The sequence below is a fragment of the Idiotropiscis lumnitzeri genome, chromosome 4 (assembly GCF_059441095.1).
Source record: "Idiotropiscis lumnitzeri isolate Australia: NSW breed Sydney's pygmy pipehorse chromosome 4, RoL_Ilum_1.0, whole genome shotgun sequence".
In the NCBI taxonomy this organism is placed as follows: domain Eukaryota; kingdom Metazoa; phylum Chordata; class Actinopteri; order Syngnathiformes; family Syngnathidae; genus Idiotropiscis; species Idiotropiscis lumnitzeri.
Window position 1 is genome coordinate 889834 of NC_142394.1, and position 14965 is coordinate 904798.

Here is a 14965-nt window from a genome sequence, read left to right on the forward strand (position 1 = left end):
ACTCAATCATGACACCCTGTCTGTGGTCAGCGTTTGTCACAGAGACCCCATGTTGGCTTGGTCACCAGACTCTATTAGTGTGCCATGTGCACATTCACTGTCTATTGTAATTAACACCCAACACTGTCCATCTCTGGAAAGGCTTGTGGAAAATTCCATCCCTTCATCATACGTACAGTTTTTGTTTAACCAAAGATTTCTGTGAAGACTAACAGGGTTCGTGGGTTTATTTTGAGCACCCAAGCTAATACCTGGGAGGGGTGGAGAAAAACACAACCTCTACATTGTCAAAGACGGACTTGCGCGTGATATTAAGATTGGAGCCATTTCTGCGTCACGCCCAGTCAAATGCACGAAGTCAATCGAGATTGGGCATATTTTCCTGTTTAAACGTGAGCAAAGAGCAATTCATCTTGGAAGCTGAAGATGGGTTCATGTCCGAGTAGCCGAAGTCACGGAATTTAGGCTCCTGTCGCTTGTGAAGCGAGCATTGTGCTACATCTCAATGTCACCTCACAATTCTACTGAGGGGACTGAGAAATCCCCCGTTTGTTCCGCTAGACTTTACAGGGAGGGATATTGTCAATGTATTAGTCTCCTCGAAGCGTTGATGTGAAATACTGATGGTTCCGTCCACAAAATGCGGCAGGCTAAAAGTGAGACCTTGACCGTCAGGGGTATCAGCGAAAGGCTTTTGTCTTCCGTAGTTCAGACAAGCATAGCTCACGATTTTTCTTCAGATCGCATAAATCTTTCGCCTTTTACTAAAGATTTCCGTGAGGAAAAAACTGCATGAGATTATGATTAATTTTTGCTTGCTCAGTTTCTTCTGAGCTCTTGTGGGTGTTGAAAATAATTATAACAGAAATTACAGGAGTCCTTTTCAAGGATGGGAAACCAAGTGGCCAAGCCATACCTGGGAACGGGCTTGATGACCCTCTATCTGTGGTCAGTTTTTGAAACGGAGACCCCATTTTGGCTTTGTTGCCAGGCTACTTGAGTGAACTCTGTGCAACTATTCATCGCATACAAGAAATAACGCCAAACACGACGATTCCCTGGAGAGTCTTCTGGACAGTTCAACCCATTGTTTGACCATACGTACAGTTTTTGTTTACCCAAAGATTTCTTTGTAGACTAACATGGTTTGTGGATTTATTTCGAGCTCCCAAGCTTAGACCTGGGAAGTGGAAACAACAACAACTTTGACATGGCCAATGACAGATTTGCACAGGATTTTGTTTGCAGCCATTTATGTGGCATGTCCAGTCCATTCTACGACATGAACCTCAACTCGGGTGTAACGTCCCGTTGGCGTGAGAGCAAGTCCAAGAACTCTGTTGATTCCATTTGTTGAACGGTAGCTAATAGCACCCATCTGATTGACATTGCAAGTGACAGAAAACATATCTCATTTGATGGGAGGGTTGAAATGCATCTGGGCCCAAGCAACCCAGGGTTACATACCAAAGGTCTCCACCGCCACTGAGGCTTCTTTCTGCCAAAGACGCTTTAAATTCAAGGCCACATGCGCTGCTCTGTGTGCTAGCTTCGGCAGCACATATGAAAAATTGGATTACGATACAGAGAAGATTAGCATGGCCCCTGCGCAAGGATGACACGCAATTTCGTGAAGCGTATCCAACTTTTGAAGCCCTCACGCTGCGCTTTATGTGCCAGTTATGGTAGCAGTTTTTCCTTGCTCAATGTGTTAACATAAGTTCTTACTTCACGAGATCGAATTGATGAGCACCCGAGTTGCTGAAAATTGCGCATCCTGCATCGGACATGTCGGAATGCAGATGCTTTGTGTTCAACAGCCAGTTTCCGCGTGACTTAAAATTGACTGCCACAGGTGAAAATGATTATTTGAAATAGTTGTGGTGAAGCAGGGAGACATGGAAAACATTCAGAATAGGTGCCCTCGAGGACCGGAGTTTTTGACCCCTGGTTTAGGGAGGGCTTTTAAGTTAATAGTCTCCTCACAGCGTTGATGTGGAAGACTGTCCGTCCGTTCCATCATGTGTCAGACTAAAAGGGACACCTTGACAGTCAGGGGTATCAGCTTAAGCCTTTTATTTTCCACTGATGACTTCAGGATTGCTCCCGCTTCTGTTTATATTGTGTTAAACTTTTTCCTTTTCCTAAATATTTCCGTGGTGACTAACTGAATGAGAATTTGCGCAGTTTTTGTTTGTTCTGCTAACTCCAATCCTTTAAGAAGGATGAAAACAAGAGTTTGAAGTGTACCTTTTCCAGTCAGGTAATCCTAAGTGGCTCCACCGTTGCTGGGACACTCAATCATGACACCCTGTCTGTGGTCAGCGTTTGTCACAGAGACCCCATGTTGGCTTGGTCACCAGACTCTATTAGTGTGCCATGTGCACATTCACTGTCTATTGTAATTCACACCCAATGCTGTCCATCTCTGGAAAGGCTTGTGGAAAATTCCATCCCTTCGTCATACATACAGTTTTTGTTTAACCAAAGATTCCTGTGAAGTCTAACAGGGTTCGTGGGTTTATTTTGAGCACCCAAGCTAATACCTGGGAGGGGTGGAGAAAAACACAACCTCTGCATTGTCATAGACGGACTTGCGCGTGATATTAAGATTGGAGCCATTTCTGCGTCACGCCCAGTCAAATGCACGAAGTCAATCGAGATTGGGCATATTTTCCTGTTTAAACGTGAGCAAAGAGCAATTCATCTTGGAAGCTGAAGATGGGTTCATGTCCGAGTAGCCGAAGTCACGGAATTTAGGCTCCTGTCGCTTGTGAAGCGAGCATTGTGCTACATCTCAATGTCACCTCACAATTCTACTGAGGGGACTGAGAAATCCCCCGTTTGTTCCGCGAGACTTTACAGGGAGGGATATTGTCAATGTATTAGTCTCCTCGAAGCGTTGATGTGGAATACTGATGGTGCCGTCCACAAAATGCGGCAGGCTAAAAGTGAGACCTTGACCGTCAGGGGTATCAGCGAAAGGCTTTTGTCTTCCGTAGTTCAGACAAGCATAGCTCACGATTTTTCTTCAGATCGCATAAATCTTTTGCCTTTTACTAAAGATTTCCGTGAGGAAAAAACTGCATGAGATTATGATTAATTTTTGCTTGCTCAGTTTCTTCTGAGCTCTTGTGGGTGTTGAAAATAATTATAACAGAAATTACAGGAGTCCTTTTCAAGGATGGGAAACCAAGTGGCCAAGCCATACCTGGGAACGGGCTTGATGACCCTCTATCTGTGGTCAGTTTTTGAAACGGAGACCCCATTTTGGCTTTGTTGCCAGGCTGCTTGAGTGAACTCTGTGCAACTATTCATCGCATACAAGAAATAACGCCAAACACGACGATTCCCTGGAGAGTCTTCTGGACAGTTCAACCCATTGTTTGACCATACGTACAGTTTTTGTTTACCCAAAGATTTCTTTGTAGACTAACATGGTTTGTGGATTTATTTCGAGCTCCCAAGCTTAGACCTGGGAAGTGGAAACAACAACAACTTTGACATGGCCAATGACAGATTTGCACAGGATTTTGTTTGCAGCCATTTATGTGGCATGTCCAGTCCATTCTACGACATGAACCTCAACTCGGGTGTAACGTCCCGTTGGCGTGAGAGCAAGTCCAAGAACTCTGTTGATTCCATTTGTTGAACGGTAGCTAATAGCACCCATCTGATTGACATTGCAAGTGACAGAAAACATATCTCATTTGATGGGAGGGTTGAAATGCATCTGGGCCCAAGCAACCCAGGGTTACATACCAAAGGTCTCCACCGCCACTGAGGCTTCTTTCTGCCAAAGACGCTTTAAATTCAAGGCCACATGCGCCGCTCTGTGTGCTAGCTTCGGCAGCACATATGAAAAATTGGATTACGATACAGAGAAGATTAGCATGGCCCCTGCGCAAGAATGACACGCAATTTCGTGAAGCGTATCCAACTTTTGAAGCCCTCACGCTGCGCTTTATGTGCCAGTTATGGTAGCAGTTTTTCCTTGCTCAATGTGTTAACATAAGTTCTTACTTCACGAGATCGAATTGATGAGCACCCGAGTTGCTGAAAATTGCGCATCCTGCATCGGACATGTCGGAATGCAGATGCTTTGTGTTCAACAGCCAGTTTCCGCGTGACTTAAAATTGACTGCCACAGGTGAAAATGATTATTTGAAATAGTTGTGGTGAAGCAGGGAGACATGGAAAACATTCAGAATAGGTGCCCTCGAGGACCGGAGTTTTTGACCCCTGGTTTAGGGAGGGCTTTTAAGTTAATAGTCTCCTCACAGCGTTGATGTGGAAGACTGTCCGTCCGTTCCATCATGTGTCAGACTAAAAGGGACACCTTGACAGTCAGGGGTATCAGCTTAAGCCTTTTATTTTCCACTGATGACTTCAGGATTGCTCCCGCTTCTGTTTATATTGTGTTAAACTTTTTCCTTTTCCTAAATATTTCCGTGGTGACTAACTGAATGAGAATTTGCGCAGTTTTTGTTTGTTCTGCTAACTCCAATCCTTTAAGAAGGATGAAAACAAGAGTTTGAAGTGCACCTTTTCCAGTCAGGTAATCCTAAGTGGCTCCACCGTTGCTGGGACACTCAATCATGACACCCTGTCTGTGGTCAGCGTTTGTCACAGAGACCCCATGTTGGCTTGGTCACCAGACTCTATTAGTGTGCCATGTGCACATTCACTGTCTATTGTAATTAACACCCAACACTGTCCATCTCTGGAAAGGCTTGTGGAAAATTCCATCCCTTCATCATACATACAGTTTTTGTTTAACCAAAGATTTCTGTGAAGACTAACAGGGTTCGTGGGTTTATTTTGAGCACCCAAGCTAATACCTGGGAGGGGTGGAGAAAAACACAACCTCTACATTGTCAAAGACGGACTTGCGCGTGATATTAAGATTGGAGCCATTTCTGCGTCACGCCCAGTCAAATGCACGAAGTCAATCGAGATTGGGCATATTTTCCTGTTTAAACGTGAGCAAAGAGCAATTCATCTTGGAAGCTGAAGATGGGTTCATGTCCGAGTAGCCGAAGTCACGGAATTTAGGCTCCTGTCGCTTGTGAAGCGAGCATTGTGCTACATCTCAATGTCACCTCACAATTCTACTGAGGGGACTGAGAAATCCCCCGTTTGTTCCGCTAGACTTTACAGGGAGGGATATTGTCAATGTATTAGTCTCCTCGAAGCGTTGATGTGGAATACTGATGGTTCCGTCCACAAAATGCGGCAGGCTAAAAGTGAGACCTTGACCGTCAGGGGTATTAGCGAAAGGCTTTTGTCTTCCGTAGTTCAGACAAGCATAGCTCATGATTTTTCTTCAGATCGCATAAATCTTTCGCCTTTTACTAAAGATTTCCGTGAGGAAAAAACTGCATGAGATTATGATTAATTTTTGCTGGCTCAGTTTCTTCTGAGCTCTTGTGGGTGTTGAAAATAATTATAACAGAAATTACAGGAGTCCTTTTCAAGGATGGGAAACCAAGTGGCCAAGCCATACCTGGGAACGGGCTTGATGACCCTCTATCTGTGGTCAGAGTTTGAAACGGAGACCCCATTTTGGCTTTGTTGCCAGGCTACTTGAGTGAACTCTGTGCAACTATTCATCGCATACAAGAAATAACGCCAAACACGACGCTTCCCTGGAGAGTCTTCTGGACAGTTCAACCCATTGTTTGACCATACGTACAGTTTTTGTTTACCCAAAGATTTCTTTGTAGACTAACATGGTTTGTGGATTTATTTCGAGCTCCCAAGCTTAGACCTGGGAAGTGGAAACAAAACAACTTTGACATGGCCAATGACAGATTTGCACAGGATTTTGTTTGCAGCCATTTATGTGGCATGTCCAGTCCATTCTACGACATGAACCTCAACTCGGGTGTAACGTCCCGTTGGCGTGAGAGCAAGTCCAAGAACTCTGTTGATTCCATTTGTTGAACGGTAGCTAATAGCACCCATCTGATTGACATTGCAAGTGACAGAAAACATATCTCATTTGATGGGAGGGTTGAAATGCATCTGGGCCCAAGCAACCCAGGGTTACATACCAAAGGTCTCCACCGCCACTGAGGCTTCTTTCTGCCAAAGACGCTTTAAATTCAAGGCCACATGCGCCGCTCTGTGTGCTAGCTTCGGCAGCACATATGAAAAATGGGATTACGATACAGAGAAGATTAGCATGGCCCCTGCGCAAGGATGACACGCAATTTCGTGAAGCGTATCCAACTTTTGAAGCCCTCACGCTGCGCTTTATGTGCCAGTTATGGTAGCAGTTTTTCCTTGCTCAATGTGTTAACATAAGTTCTTACTTCACGAGATCGAATTGATGAGCACCCGAGTTGCTGAAAATTGCGCATCCTGCATCGGACATGTCGGAATGCAGATGCTTTGTGTTCAACAGCCAGTTTCCGCGTGACTTAAAATTGACTGCCACAGGTGAAAATGATTATTTGAAATAGTTGTGGTGAAGCAGGGAGACATGGAAAACATTCAGAATAGGTGCCCTCGAGGACCGGAGTTTTTGACCCCTGGTTTAGGGAGGGCTTTTAAGTTAATAGTCTCCTCACAGCGTTGATGTGGAAGACTGTCCGTCCGTTCCATCATGTGTCAGACTAAAAGGGACACCTTGACAGTCAGGGGTATCAGCTTAAGCCTTTTATTTTCCACTGATGACTTCAGGATTGCTCCCGCTTCTGTTTATATTGTGTTAAACTTTTTCCTTTTCCTAAATATTTCCGTGGTGACTAACTGAATGAGAATTTGCGCAGTTTTTGTTTGTTCTGCTAACTCCAATCCTTTAAGAAGGATGAAAACAAGAGTTTGAAGTGCACCTTTTCCAGTCAGGTAATCCTAAGTGGCTCCACCGTTGCTGGGACACTCAATCATGACACCCTGTCTGTGGTCAGCGTTTGTCACAGAGACCCCATGTTGGCTTGGTCACCAGACTCTATTAGTGTGCCATGTGCACATTCACTGTCTATTGTAATTCACACCCAATGCTGTCCATCTCTGGAAAGGCTTGTGGAAAATTCCATCCCTTCGTCATACATACAGTTTTTGTTTAACCAAAGATTCCTGTGAAGTCTAACAGGGTTCGTGGGTTTATTTTGAGCACCCAAGCTAATACCTGGGAGGGGTGGAGAAAAACACAACCTCTGCATTGTCATAGACGGACTTGCGCGTGATATTAAGATTGGAGCCATTTCTGCGTCACGCCCAGTCAAATGCACGAAGTCAATCGAGATTGGGCATATTTTCCTGTTTAAACGTGAGCAAAGAGCAATTCATCTTGGAAGCTGAAGATGGGTTCATGTCCGAGTAGCCGAAGTCACGGAATTTAGGCTCCTGTCGCTTGTGAAGCGAGCATTGTGCTACATCTCAATGTCACCTCACAATTCTACTGAGGGGACTGAGAAATCCCCCGTTTGTTCCGCGAGACTTTACAGGGAGGGATATTGTCAATGTATTAGTCTCCTCGAAGCGTTGATGTGGAATACTGATGGTGCCGTCCACAAAATGCGGCAGGCTAAAAGTGAGACCTTGACCGTCAGGGGTATCAGCGAAAGGCTTTTGTCTTCCGTAGTTCAGACAAGCATAGCTCACGATTTTTCTTCAGATCGCATAAATCTTTTGCCTTTTACTAAAGATTTCCGTGAGGAAAAAACTGCATGAGATTATGATTAATTTTTGCTTGCTCAGTTTCTTCTGAGCTCTTGTGGGTGTTGAAAATAATTATAACAGAAATTACAGGAGTCCTTTTCAAGGATGGGAAACCAAGTGGCCAAGCCATACCTGGGAACGGGCTTGATGACCCTCTATCTGTGGTCAGTTTTTGAAACGGAGACCCCATTTTGGCTTTGTTGCCAGGCTGCTTGAGTGAACTCTGTGCAACTATTCATCGCATACAAGAAATAACGCCAAACACGACGATTCCCTGGAGAGTCTTCTGGACAGTTCAACCCATTGTTTGACCATACGTACAGTTTTTGTTTACCCAAAGATTTCTTTGTAGACTAACATGGTTTGTGGATTTATTTCGAGCTCCCAAGCTTAGACCTGGGAAGTGGAAACAACAACAACTTTGACATGGCCAATGACAGATTTGCACAGGATTTTGTTTGCAGCCATTTATGTGGCATGTCCAGTCCATTCTACGACATGAACCTCAACTCGGGTGTAACGTCCCGTTGGCGTGAGAGCAAGTCCAAGAACTCTGTTGATTCCATTTGTTGAACGGTAGCTAATAGCACCCATCTGATTGACATTGCAAGTGACAGAAAACATATCTCATTTGATGGGAGGGTTGAAATGCATCTGGGCCCAAGCAACCCAGGGTTACATACCAAAGGTCTCCACCGCCACTGAGGCTTCTTTCTGCCAAAGACGCTTTAAATTCAAGGCCACATGCGCCGCTCTGTGTGCTAGCTTCGGCAGCACATATGAAAAATTGGATTACGATACAGAGAAGATTAGCATGGCCCCTGCGCAAGGATGACACGCAATTTCGTGAAGCGTATCCAACTTTTGAAGCCCTCACGCTGCGCTTTATGTGCCAGTTATGGTAGCAGTTTTTCCTTGCTCAATGTGTTAACATAAGTTCTTACTTCACGAGATCGAATTGATGAGCACCCGAGTTGCTGAAAATTGCGCATCCTGCATCGGACATGTCGGAATGCAGATGCTTTGTGTTCAACAGCCAGTTTCCGCGTGACTTAAAATTGACTGCCACAGGTGAAAATGATTATTTGAAATAGTTGTGGTGAAGCAGGGAGACATGGAAAACATTCAGAATAGGTGCCCTCGAGGACCGGAGTTTTTGACCCCTGGTTTAGGGAGGGCTTTTAAGTTAATAGTCTCCTCACAGCGTTGATGTGGAAGACTGTCCGTCCGTTCCATCATGTGTCAGACTAAAAGGGACACCTTGACAGTCAGGGGTATCAGCTTAAGCCTTTTATTTTCCACTGATGACTTCAGGATTGCTCCCGCTTCTGTTTATATTGTGTTAAACTTTTTCCTTTTCCTAAATATTTCCGTGGTGACTAACTGAATGAGAATTTGCGCAGTTTTTGTTTGTTCTGCTAACTCCAATCCTTTAAGAAGGATGAAAACAAGAGTTTGAAGTGCACCTTTTCCAGTCAGGTAATCCTAAGTGGCTCCACCGTTGCTGGGACACTCAATCATGACACCCTGTCTGTGGTCAGCGTTTGTCACAGAGACCCCATGTTGGCTTGGTCACCAGACTCTATTAGTGTGCCATGTGCACATTCACTGTCTATTGTAATTAACACCCAACACTGTCCATCTCTGGAAAGGCTTGTGGAAAATTCCATCCCTTCATCATACATACAGTTTTTGTTTAACCAAAGATTTCTGTGAAGACTAACAGGGTTCGTGGGTTTATTTTGAGCACCCAAGCTAATACCTGGGAGGGGTGGAGAAAAACACAACCTCTACATTGTCAAAGACGGACTTGCGCGTGATATTAAGATTGGAGCCATTTCTGCGTCACGCCCAGTCAAATGCACGAAGTCAATCGAGATTGGGCATATTTTCCTGTTTAAACGTGAGCAAAGAGCAATTCATCTTGGAAGCTGAAGATGGGTTCATGTCCGAGTAGCCGAAGTCACGGAATTTAGGCTCCTGTCGCTTGTGAAGCGAGCATTGTGCTACATCTCAATGTCAACTCACAATTCTACTGAGGGGACTGAGAAATCCCCCGTTTGTTCCGCTAGACTTTACAGGGAGGGATATTGTCAATGTATTAGTCTCCTCGAAGCGTTGATGTGGAATACTGATGGTTCCGTCCACAAAATGCGGCAGGCTAAAAGTGAGACCTTGACCGTCAGGGGTATTAGCGAAAGGCTTTTGTCTTCCGTAGTTCAGACAAGCATAGCTCATGATTTTTCTTCAGATCGCATAAATCTTTCGCCTTTTACTAAAGATTTCCGTGAGGAAAAAACTGCATGAGATTATGATTAATTTTTGCTGGCTCAGTTTCTTCTGAGCTCTTGTGGGTGTTGAAAATAATTATAACAGAAATTACAGGAGTCCTTTTCAAGGATGGGAAACCAAGTGGCCAAGCCATACCTGGGAACGGGCTTGATGACCCTCTATCTGTGGTCAGAGTTTGAAACGGAGACCCCATTTTGGCTTTGTTGCCAGGCTACTTGAGTGAACTCTGTGCAACTATTCATCGCATACAAGAAATAACGCCAAACACGACGCTTCCCTGGAGAGTCTTCTGGACAGTTCAACCCATTGTTTGACCATACGTACAGTTTTTGTTTACCCAAAGATTTCTTTGTAGACTAACATGGTTTGTGGATTTATTTCGAGCTCCCAAGCTTAGACCTGGGAAGTGGAAACAAAACAACTTTGACATGGCCAATGACAGATTTGCACAGGATTTTGTTTGCAGCCATTTATGTGGCATGTCCAGTCCATTCTACGACATGAACCTCAACTCGGGTGTAACGTCCCGTTGGCGTGAGAGCAAGTCCAAGAACTCTGTTGATTCCATTTGTTGAACGGTAGCTAATAGCACCCATCTGATTGACATTGCAAGTGACAGAAAACATATCTCATTTGATGGGAGGGTTGAAATGCATCTGGGCCCAAGCAACCCAGGGTTACATACCAAAGGTCTCCACCGCCACTGAGGCTTCTTTCTGCCAAAGACGCTTTAAATTCAAGGCCACATGCGCCGCTCTGTGTGCTAGCTTCGGCAGCACATATGAAAAATGGGATTACGATACAGAGAAGATTAGCATGGCCCCTGCGCAAGGATGACACGCAATTTCGTGAAGCGTATCCAACTTTTGAAGCCCTCACGCTGCGCTTTATGTGCCAGTTATGGTAGCAGTTTTTCCTTGCTCAATGTGTTAACATAAGTTCTTACTTCACGAGATCGAATTGATGAGCACCCGAGTTGCTGAAAATTGCGCATCCTGCATCGGACATGTCGGAATGCAGATGCTTTGTGTTCAACAGCCAGTTTCCGCGTGACTTAAAATTGACTGCCACAGGTGAAAATGATTATTTGAAATAGTTGTGGTGAAGCAGGGAGACATGGAAAACATTCAGAATAGGTGCCCTCGAGGACCGGAGTTTTTGACCCCTGGTTTAGGGAGGGCTTTTAAGTTAATAGTCTCCTCACAGCGTTGATGTGGAAGACTGTCCGTCCGTTCCATCATGTGTCAGACTAAAAGGGACACCTTGACAGTCAGGGGTATCAGCTTAAGCCTTTTATTTTCCACTGATGACTTCAGGATTGCTCCCGCTTCTGTTTATATTGTGTTAAACTTTTTCCTTTTCCTAAATATTTCCGTGGTGACTAACTGAATGAGAATTTGCGCAGTTTTTGTTTGTTCTGCTAACTCCAATCCTTTAAGAAGGATGAAAACAAGAGTTTGAAGTGCACCTTTTCCAGTCAGGTAATCCTAAGTGGCTCCACCGTTGCTGGGACACTCAATCATGACACCCTGTCTGTGGTCAGCGTTTGTCACAGAGACCCCATGTTGGCTTGGTCACCAGACTCTATTAGTGTGCCATGTGCACATTCACTGTCTATTGTAATTCACACCCAATGCTGTCCATCTCTGGAAAGGCTTGTGGAAAATTCCATCCCTTCGTCATACATACAGTTTTTGTTTAACCAAAGATTCCTGTGAAGTCTAACAGGGTTCGTGGGTTTATTTTGAGCACCCAAGCTAATACCTGGGAGGGGTGGAGAAAAACACAACCTCTGCATTGTCATAGACGGACTTGCGCGTGATATTAAGATTGGAGCCATTTCTGCGTCACGCCCAGTCAAATGCACGAAGTCAATCGAGATTGGGCATATTTTCCTGTTTAAACGTGAGCAAAGAGCAATTCATCTTGGAAGCTGAAGATGGGTTCATGTCCGAGTAGCCGAAGTCACGGAATTTAGGCTCCTGTCGCTTGTGAAGCGAGCATTGTGCTACATCTCAATGTCACCTCACAATTCTACTGAGGGGACTGAGAAATCCCCCGTTTGTTCCGCGAGACTTTACAGGGAGGGATATTGTCAATGTATTAGTCTCCTCGAAGCGTTGATGTGGAATACTGATGGTGCCGTCCACAAAATGCGGCAGGCTAAAAGTGAGACCTTGACCGTCAGGGGTATCAGCGAAAGGCTTTTGTCTTCCGTAGTTCAGACAAGCATAGCTCACGATTTTTCTTCAGATCGCATAAATCTTTTGCCTTTTACTAAAGATTTCCGTGAGGAAAAAACTGCATGAGATTATGATTAATTTTTGCTTGCTCAGTTTCTTCTGAGCTCTTGTGGGTGTTGAAAATAATTATAACAGAAATTACAGGAGTCCTTTTCAAGGATGGGAAACCAAGTGGCCAAGCCATACCTGGGAACGGGCTTGATGACCCTCTATCTGTGGTCAGTTTTTGAAACGGAGACCCCATTTTGGCTTTGTTGCCAGGCTGCTTGAGTGAACTCTGTGCAACTATTCATCGCATACAAGAAATAACGCCAAACACGACGATTCCCTGGAGAGTCTTCTGGACAGTTCAACCCATTGTTTGACCATACGTACAGTTTTTGTTTACCCAAAGATTTCTTTGTAGACTAACATGGTTTGTGGATTTATTTCGAGCTCCCAAGCTTAGACCTGGGAAGTGGAAACAACAACAACTTTGACATGGCCAATGACAGATTTGCACAGGATTTTGTTTGCAGCCATTTATGTGGCATGTCCAGTCCATTCTACGACATGAACCTCAACTCGGGTGTAACGTCCCGTTGGCGTGAGAGCAAGTCCAAGAACTCTGTTGATTCCATTTGTTGAACGGTAGCTAATAGCACCCATCTGATTGACATTGCAAGTGACAGAAAACATATCTCATTTGATGGGAGGGTTGAAATGCATCTGGGCCCAAGCAACCCAGGGTTACATACCAAAGGTCTCCACCGCCACTGAGGCTTCTTTCTGCCAAAGACGCTTTAAATTCAAGGCCACATGCGCTGCTCTGTGTGCTAGCTTCGGCAGCACATATGAAAAATTGGATTACGATACAGAGAAGATTAGCATGGCCCCTGCGCAAGGATGACACGCAATTTCGTGAAGCGTATCCAACTTTTGAAGCCCTCACGCTGCGCTTTATGTGCCAGTTATGGTAGCAGTTTTTCCTTGCTCAATGTGTTAACATAAGTTCTTACTTCACGAGATCGAATTGATGAGCACCCGAGTTGCTGAAAATTGCGCATCCTGCATCGGACATGTCGGAATGCAGATGCTTTGTGTTCAACAGCCAGTTTCCGCGTGACTTAAAATTGACTGCCACAGGTGAAAATGATTATTTGAAATAGTTGTGGTGAAGCAGGGAGACATGGAAAACATTCAGAATAGGTGCCCTCGAGGACCGGAGTTTTTGACCCCTGGTTTAGGGAGGGCTTTTAAGTTAATAGTCTCCTCACAGCGTTGATGTGGAAGACTGTCCGTCCGTTCCATCATGTGTCAGACTAAAAGGGACACCTTGACAGTCAGGGGTATCAGCTTAAGCCTTTTATTTTCCACTGATGACTTCAGGATTGCTCCCGCTTCTGTTTATATTGTGTTAAACTTTTTCCTTTTCCTAAATATTTCCGTGGTGACTAACTGAATGAGAATTTGCGCAGTTTTTGTTTGTTCTGCTAACTCCAATCCTTTAAGAAGGATGAAAACAAGAGTTTGAAGTGCACCTTTTCCAGTCAGGTAATCGTAAGTGGCTCCACCGTTGCTGGGACACTCAATCATGACACCCTGTCTGTGGTCAGCGTTTGTCACAGAGACCCCATGTTGGCTTGGTCACCAGACTCTATTAGTGTGCCATGTGCACATTCACTGTCTATTGTAATTCACACCCAATGCTGTCCATCTCTGGAAAGGCTTGTGGAAAATTCCATCCCTTCGTCATACATACAGTTTTTGTTTAACCAAAGATTCCTGTGAAGTCTAACAGGGTTCGTGGGTTTATTTTGAGCACCCAAGCTAATACCTGGGAGGGGTGGAGAAAAACACAACCTCTGCATTGTCATAGACGGACTTGCGCGTGATATTAAGATTGGAGCCATTTCTGCGTCACGCCCAGTCAAATGCACGAAGTCAATCGAGATTGGGCATATTTTCCTGTTTAAACGTGAGCAAAGAGCAATTCATCTTGGAAGCTGAAGATGGGTTCATGTCCGAGTAGCCGAAGTCACGGAATTTAGGCTCCTGTCGCTTGTGAAGCGAGCATTGTGCTACATCTCAATGTCACCTCACAATTCTACTGAGGGGACTGAGAAATCCCCCGTTTGTTCCGCGAGACTTTACAGGGAGGGATATTGTCAATGTATTAGTCTCCTCGAAGCGTTGATGTGGAATACTGATGGTGCCGTCCACAAAATGCGGCAGGCTAAAAGTGAGACCTTGACCGTCAGGGGTATCAGCGAAAGGCTTTTGTCTTCCGTAGTTCAGACAAGCATAGCTCACGATTTTTCTTCAGATCGCATAAATCTTTTGCCTTTTACTAAAGATTTCCGTGAGGAAAAAACTGCATGAGATTATGATTAATTTTTGCTTGCTCAGTTTCTTCTGAGCTCTTGTGGGTGTTGAAAATAATTATAACAGAAATTACAGGAGTCCTTTTCAAGGATGGGAAACCAAGTGGCCAAGCCATACCTGGGAACGGGCTTGATGACCCTCTATCTGTGGTCAGTTTTTGAAACGGAGACCCCATTTTGGCTTTGTTGCCAGGCTGCTTGAGTGAACTCTGTGCAACTATTCATCGCATACAAGAAATAACGCCAAACACGACGATTCCCTGGAGAGTCTTCTGGACAGTTCAACCCATTGTTTGACCATACGTACAGTTTTTGTTTACCCAAAGATTTCTTTGTAGACTAACATGGTTTGTGGATTTATTTCGAGCTCCCAAGCTTAGACCTGGGAAGTGGAAACAA

The 14965-nt window shown here is 44.6% G+C and overlaps 13 non-coding genes across 13 annotated transcripts; all 13 read left to right on the top strand.

The window, feature by feature from the left end:
• Positions 1-721: 721 nt before the first annotated feature.
• LOC148337764 (U5 spliceosomal RNA) lies at positions 722-836 on the top strand. The gene has a single exon (XR_015843067.1). It is a non-coding gene; the product is annotated as a U5 spliceosomal RNA (small nuclear RNA).
• Positions 837-1542: 706 nt separating this feature from the next.
• Positions 1543-1650, top strand: LOC148337765 (U6 spliceosomal RNA). Its single transcript, XR_015843034.1, has one exon. It is a non-coding gene; the product is annotated as a U6 spliceosomal RNA (small nuclear RNA).
• A 1366-nt stretch (positions 1651-3016) lies between these two features.
• On the top strand, positions 3017-3131 carry LOC148337766 (U5 spliceosomal RNA). Its single transcript, XR_015843076.1, has one exon. It is a non-coding gene; the product is annotated as a U5 spliceosomal RNA (small nuclear RNA).
• Positions 3132-3837: 706 nt separating this feature from the next.
• Positions 3838-3945, top strand: LOC148337767 (U6 spliceosomal RNA). The gene has a single exon (XR_015843049.1). It is a non-coding gene; the product is annotated as a U6 spliceosomal RNA (small nuclear RNA).
• A 1365-nt stretch (positions 3946-5310) lies between these two features.
• On the top strand, positions 5311-5426 carry LOC148337768 (U5 spliceosomal RNA). Its single transcript, XR_015843014.1, has one exon. It is a non-coding gene; the product is annotated as a U5 spliceosomal RNA (small nuclear RNA).
• A 705-nt stretch (positions 5427-6131) lies between these two features.
• Positions 6132-6239, top strand: LOC148337769 (U6 spliceosomal RNA). Its single transcript, XR_015843046.1, has one exon. It is a non-coding gene; the product is annotated as a U6 spliceosomal RNA (small nuclear RNA).
• A 1366-nt stretch (positions 6240-7605) lies between these two features.
• On the top strand, positions 7606-7720 carry LOC148337770 (U5 spliceosomal RNA). The gene has a single exon (XR_015843077.1). It is a non-coding gene; the product is annotated as a U5 spliceosomal RNA (small nuclear RNA).
• Positions 7721-8426: 706 nt separating this feature from the next.
• On the top strand, positions 8427-8534 carry LOC148337771 (U6 spliceosomal RNA). Its single transcript, XR_015843035.1, has one exon. It is a non-coding gene; the product is annotated as a U6 spliceosomal RNA (small nuclear RNA).
• Positions 8535-9899: 1365 nt separating this feature from the next.
• Positions 9900-10015, top strand: LOC148337772 (U5 spliceosomal RNA). Its single transcript, XR_015843015.1, has one exon. It is a non-coding gene; the product is annotated as a U5 spliceosomal RNA (small nuclear RNA).
• A 705-nt stretch (positions 10016-10720) lies between these two features.
• On the top strand, positions 10721-10828 carry LOC148337773 (U6 spliceosomal RNA). Its single transcript, XR_015843047.1, has one exon. It is a non-coding gene; the product is annotated as a U6 spliceosomal RNA (small nuclear RNA).
• Positions 10829-12194: 1366 nt separating this feature from the next.
• On the top strand, positions 12195-12309 carry LOC148337774 (U5 spliceosomal RNA). The gene has a single exon (XR_015843078.1). It is a non-coding gene; the product is annotated as a U5 spliceosomal RNA (small nuclear RNA).
• A 706-nt stretch (positions 12310-13015) lies between these two features.
• Positions 13016-13123, top strand: LOC148337775 (U6 spliceosomal RNA). The gene has a single exon (XR_015843036.1). It is a non-coding gene; the product is annotated as a U6 spliceosomal RNA (small nuclear RNA).
• Positions 13124-14489: 1366 nt separating this feature from the next.
• LOC148337776 (U5 spliceosomal RNA) lies at positions 14490-14604 on the top strand. Its single transcript, XR_015843008.1, has one exon. It is a non-coding gene; the product is annotated as a U5 spliceosomal RNA (small nuclear RNA).
• Positions 14605-14965: the final 361 nt, after the last annotated feature.